Source organism: Gopherus flavomarginatus, chromosome 6 (genome assembly GCF_025201925.1).
Source record: "Gopherus flavomarginatus isolate rGopFla2 chromosome 6, rGopFla2.mat.asm, whole genome shotgun sequence".
NCBI lineage: Eukaryota > Metazoa > Chordata > Testudines > Testudinidae > Gopherus > Gopherus flavomarginatus.
The window spans coordinates 52,219,221-52,225,303 of record NC_066622.1 but is presented as its reverse complement, the minus strand read 5'-3'; the positions used below and the strand labels follow the sequence as shown (position 1 = coordinate 52,225,303).

Sequence of the window (6,083 nt, the reverse complement as noted above, 5' to 3'; positions counted from 1 at the left end):
AGATTCCTTTGCAGTTACAATTATAATGACATGAACAAAAGGGAGGCAAAATAAAAATAATCCCCAAATTGCAATACAGGTGGGGAAAGAGAAGATCACGGTTAAGCCAAATACATCAAAATAAAAATACTAAAAGGGAAAGGGGGAAGAGATCAGGTCTGTGGAGATTCCCCTTGATATTTGAACTCACATTGTTAGAATCAAAGTTCAGACTTGACACTGGAAAACCTGCAACTACCTGTCTCTCTGAACACCTGTGATGAACAAGATCGAGTTGGGACACCGGTTCTGCTTCAATCATGTATTGTCTCTCTGTTCTCTCTTTCTTCTCCCCGCAATTCCTCGTATCCAATGTCTCTGCCTTTCTCCTCTTGTTCCCTCTCCCCCTGCCCTTTCCCAGTGGCAGCGACTCACAGGGCTTCTCCCCTGGTAGCTGGTGCTCATTATCAATCAAATAAATCAAAACACTTTCACCAGCAAGTGGATTTAGCCCAGGACCCTCAGAGTCAGCAGCTGTTATACCCCCACTGAGCTCTCTGGTCAGGTGTCCTGGCACTGGAAGCCTCCTGTGTAGATTCTAAAATAGCAGGGGGCTGACATATTGGACTGGACATTGTAGCTCCACCGTTATTTTATTGAATTGCTTCAAAACAGCAAGTATAGAAAGTCTCCTAAGTGTCAGGCTCTCTGCCATGGAAACAGCTGCCCCTGCTCTCCAGGAGTCTGTGTGTTCCACCCAGCAACGTACAAACCTGCTCCGAGCTGAAGGGGGGGTCAGACAGTGACGGTAACGCAAATCTTCAGACAATTAACCCAAGTCCCTTCCTTTCTTGAACCCAGGACGTGCCAGTCACTTGTTAGCCATGGCGTTATCTTCATCTTCAAATACCTCTCAGGACATTTCACAGAGAGAGTGGAACCCCCCCCCATGGCTCCCTGTTGAGGCATTGTACCGTACCTGCCCCTGGACACTGTCTGGTTTTATACTCCTAGAGCTTTTTCTCTTCAAACCCCTTATCCCAATCTCTGGGCCACCGCCACATTTCAGAGTTTAGAATTTACTCTCATCACCCTCGTATGGCACTTTCCATGTGAATGAGACAAAGCAATGGGGGAAGCTCTGTGGCTAATGAAAACCGGTGTGTTGGGTGAGGCCTGAACTCATAACCCCAGCAGTGCGCCTCCCTCACTAGCCAGTTGTATCCCTGTAGGTGCTTCATACACAAGCCTGGGAAGTAGGCAGTTACCTGTGTCTGTGATTAACAGAGTTGGTGGCTAATTGAAAGGCTGATGGTTCAAACCCAGGTGAAGATACGAGGTGTTTGGCTTTTTTGTGAAGAGAATCCAGTACATTTTAACAGGCAGGAAAATGCCTCAATTCTGGTCCTAGCCTCATTGGGCAAGCATAAGGAGTAATTTCACCAGATGTGTTGGTGGTATAGGGGTGAGCATAGCTGTCCTTTTGAGCAGTTGACCTAGGTTCAATTCCCAGCCACCACACTGAGGTGCTGTTTTCTCAGCTGGAAACTAGTTTAATTTCCGTCACATTGTATCAGTTTATCAATGGAATGAGAGAATCAATGTCCTGCAGGTCATTAAACACCCAGTGAAGGAAGAAAGGGGCAGGACTATTCAGTGAGCAGGTGGAGTCACCCTGGTATTACAATGTTTGGGTTTTTTTTTTCTTTACTTCCCTCTCCCTTTTAGACTCAGAGCATTTAAGGTTAGAAGGGACCAGTGTGATCATCTAGTCTGACCTGCTGCACCTTGCGGGCCAAAAGAGCCCACTCACCCACTCCTGTAATAGACCCGGGAGGGGAGGCAGCTCTGTGCTCTGCCCCTACTCCAGGCAGCGCATGGAGGCCCTCTGCCCCCCTCCCACAATGGGTGTGCAGAGATGTGCCAGCAGCACTAAGGTGGCTCCCTGCCCACTCTGCCTCTGTCCCTCCGTGCCGCTTCCAGAAGTGTCTGGCATTTCCCAGCATCCCCTGGGGTGGGGGGAGTGTCTCCATGTGCTGCCTCTGCCCCGAGAACCAACTCCACAGCTCCCATTAGCCAGGAACTGCAGCCAATGGGATCTCTGGGGGCCGCGCCTGCAGGTAGCAGCACATGGAGACTCACTGTCCCCGCTGACCTGAGAGCTGCTGTCACAGGGTTGTGTGTACTGGTCACTTCGGGAGTTGCAGTGCCCGGGGTAAGCACCACCCCCTCCTGCACCCCAACCCCCAAGCAGAAAGCCCGCACCCCACACCCAAATTTCCTCCCAGAGCTTTGCTTGTCTTCCTTTCACCCAGAACCATCCTTCCTCTCCTGGGTTGCAAGTAGCCATCCTTGGGAAGCCACGAGGCAGGCACAGGATCCTACCTCCCAGCAGCCAACTGCACCTCCCCAGACTTTGCAGAATGAATGGTGGCGCTCTACTAACCCCACTTAGCCGCACTGAGGGGCTCAGCTTCTGCCCTGCCTTCCTCAGCTCGACTTTCCTCTTTTGCCCCATTCTTGCCTCACTTCCTCCTTTGGCAAGTCACACAAAGGAGGCCAGCAGGAAGAGCTGGTCTCCACCAGCCAACCTCCCAGGGCAGAGGAGACCAAGCCACAAGGCTCCAAAAGGTGACTGACCCAGATCCTCTAGCTTTCCTCTGCTGATGCCAAGGCTCTTTCTCAGCTCATTTCCCCAGCCTCTGTCCTGCAGGGGTTGGGTTTATCACAGGTACATGCCAGTGGCAGCAGTAGGAACTTTGCTAGACAGCCAGGGAAGCTGGGAAAACTAAGCAATTTTGTTTCTGCCTGGTTTTGAACCAGAGACCTTTTGCGCGTTAGGCAAACGTGATAACCACTACACTACAGAAACTCCGTCAGAGGACTCTGCCCCTCCCTTCATAAGAGTATAAGAATGGCTATACTGGGTCAGACCAAAGGTCCATCCAGCCCAGTGTCCTGTCTGCCAACAGTGGCCAATGCCAGGTGCCCCAGAGGGCGTGAACCTAACAGGCAATGATCAAGTGATCTCTCTCCTGCCATCCATCTCCATCCTCTGACAAGCAGAGGCTAGGGACACCATTCCTTACCCATCCTGGCTAATAGCCATTCATGACTTAACTTCCATTAATTTATCTAGTTCTCTTTTAAACCCTCTTATAGTCCTAGCCTTCATAACCTCCTCAGGCAAGGAGTTCAACATGTTGACTGTGCACTGTGTGAAGAAGAACTTCCTTTTATTTGTTTAAAACCTGCTGTGCATTAATTTCATTTGGTGGCCCCTAGTTCTTATATTATGGGAACAAGTAAATAATTTTTCCTTATTCACTTTCTCCTCATCATTCATGATTTTATATACCTTTATCATATCCCCCCTTAGTCTCCTCTTTTCAAAAATGTAAAGTCCTAGTCTCTTTAATCTCTCCTCATATGGGACCCATTCCAAACCCTAATCATTTTAGTTGCCCTTCTCTGAACCTTTTCTAGTGCCAGTATATCTTTTTTGAAATGAGGAGACCACATCTATACGCAGTATTCAAGATGTGGGTGTACCATGGATTTATATAAGGGCAAATATTCTCTGTCTTATTCTCTATCCCTTTTTAAATGATTCCTAACATCCTGTTTGCTTTTTTGACTGCTGCTGAACACTGCATGGTCGTCTTCAGAGAACTATCCACGACGACTCCAAGATATCTTTCCTGATTAACTGTAACTAAATTAGCCCCCATCATATTGTATGTATAGTTGGGGTTATTTTTCCCAATGTGCATTACTTTACATTTATCCACATTACATCTCATTTGCCATTTTTTTGCTCAATCACTTAGTTTTGTGAGGTCTCTTTGAAAATCTTTCACAGTCTGCTTTGGTCTTAACTATCTTGAGCAGTTTAGTATCATCTGCAAACTTTGCCACCTCACTGTTTACCCCTTTCTCCAGATCATTTATGACTAAGTTGAATAGGATTGGTCCTAGGACTCACCATTGGGGAACACCACTAGTCACCCCTCTCCATTCTGAACACACCGATGGGCGAACCTGGAGAAAGTGATGGCAGCCCTTCGATGGGTCAGCTGGCAGAGCAAAGGACTGGAGCCGGAACTCAGGAAGTCATCCTTATGTTGTCCTTCTGACTCCAGCTTGAAGGAGAGCTTCTTTTTCTTCCCCTTGCTGAGAAAGAGCAGGAGAAGAAAGAAAGATCAGGTGAGTCAACTCTTGCTTGGGAGCCACCCACTGAAAATGTAAAAACAAAAAAGTAAAGCCATAAAAGACTTCAAAGCCCACCAGGCCCAACCTCTCTTCTAATATGGCAGAAAAGCCACACGTCTCCTGTCTAGGTAGGGATATCCTATTGCCCCACAAGAAGTGGAAGGTCATCATGTTCAGCCTCAGCAGTACTCATGGAGCAGGGGGAAATACATGGCTGAGGAAATTCCCTGTAGACGAAAGATAGGTCTTGAGCATCACAGCTTTGTAGGTAATTACAAGGTCTACTTACGCCACCGGCTGAGCCATTCCTCACAGGCCAGCAACTGCTTCTCCCAGTTTGCGTTCCTCACCATGTACCCAACTAAATGCTAGAAGGCCCAGCTCATCAACCTACCCACTCTTGCAGCCCTCCTCTTCCACCCTGACTGATAGGGAGGAGTATTAAGCCTCCCTCCCTTAGGCCTTTCAGCATTCCTGGGGAACACCAACACCGCCCAAGTGACTTTGGGCCAGTTGGTCAACCAATAGGGCTGCCTCCTAGGCCAGGCTGCAGCCCAGCTTCAGGACTCAGAGGAAATGGAGCTCCCATCCCTACCTACAGGACTCCAAGCACGACCAGCCTTCTGGATCAAACATCCCCTCTTGTGCTCAAGTCACAACAGCTAGCAGGCAAAAGGCAGGCTTTCATATCATTTGAGAGAGCAAGACAGAGCCTTGGAAGACCCAGCAGGATTAGGTCGCACAGGAATTGTCCTCAGATCCTACTGAGACTTCAACTCAGATTGCAGGATTCAAAGTCCTGAGGGCTGCTCTTACACCATGGGACCAATAGGGAACCCCCAGATCTCTGCTGAGTTCTGGTGTGGATGACCCTGCGGGTGCAGCCCTGCATTTACTCACCAAGTTGGCATGTAACAGTTTGCTGCAACTCCCAGAGGCCTTTCTTAATCCAGACTGAGAGGCCAGTGGTCATGTGAGGAAATTGCCCTAGGCAGTACATGGCCCTTTCTAGGAAAGACCAAGTCCTGGAGGAAAAGTGACTGTTGTGAAATAACATCCTGAGGAGATGCCTTTTTCAGTTGCTGGAGGAGTACCATATGGGGAAACGCCCCTTTTCACCTGACCAGGAATTTGAACCCTGGACCTGTCAGATTAAAAGTCTGATGCTCTACCAATTGAGCTAGCCAGGCTCATAGAAAAAAAGGGCAAGTTTGATGCAGAAGAGAAACTAGTCAAGAAAAGAGGGCAGAAAATTTGCTACTCTTGCTTCTTTAGCAGCCCTAGGCCCATCTTGCTTCTCCATGTGGCACCCAGAGACATTCTTCTTTTTTTAGTTAAATATCAGATCCAGGAGAAAACACAGTTATACAAAGCAAAATAAAATTGACCTGTCTCATGCAGTGCTACATTGACCTCTATTCAGACTGAGCCTAAGGGAGGGCCTTGCTTTGGGATCAAACATGCCCTCTTGTGCGAGTCACAACAGCTAGCAGGCAAGAGACAGGCTACCATGTCATTGAAGAGAGCAAGAGGAAGCTTTGGAAATCCCAGAATAATTAGCTGGTAATGAAAGGATCCCCCAGTTCTATAGGGGCTTGAACTTTGATTTCAGGATTTACAGCTCTGAATACCAGCCCTTACACCATGGGAGCAGCCAAGAAAGCTTGACTTCTGGCATGAAAGACTCTGTGAGGACAATTTTTTCTCTCAGGGAATACCCAGTGGGAATATGCCTTTCTGGCCAGCCCTACATTTGCTCAAAAAATCAGCACACAGCACTTTGTTACAGGCCCAGAGGCCTTTCTTCCTCCAGACTGTAATGCCAGTGGACAGGTGAGGAAGTAGCACTTTCAGTCCCAAGCAGTAAAGAGCCCTTCCTAGGAAAGGCCAAG

General features: G+C 48.3%; 2 non-coding genes across 2 annotated transcripts; both read right to left on the bottom strand.

Annotated features, from left to right (window-relative positions):
- Positions 1–2,778: 2,778 nt before the first annotated feature.
- On the bottom strand, positions 2,779–2,851 carry TRNAV-AAC (transfer RNA valine (anticodon AAC)). Its single transcript has one exon. It is a non-coding gene; the product is annotated as a tRNA-Val (tRNA).
- Positions 2,852–5,307: 2,456 nt separating this feature from the next.
- TRNAK-UUU (transfer RNA lysine (anticodon UUU)) lies at positions 5,308–5,381 on the bottom strand. Its single transcript has one exon. It is a non-coding gene; the product is annotated as a tRNA-Lys (tRNA).
- Positions 5,382–6,083: the final 702 nt, after the last annotated feature.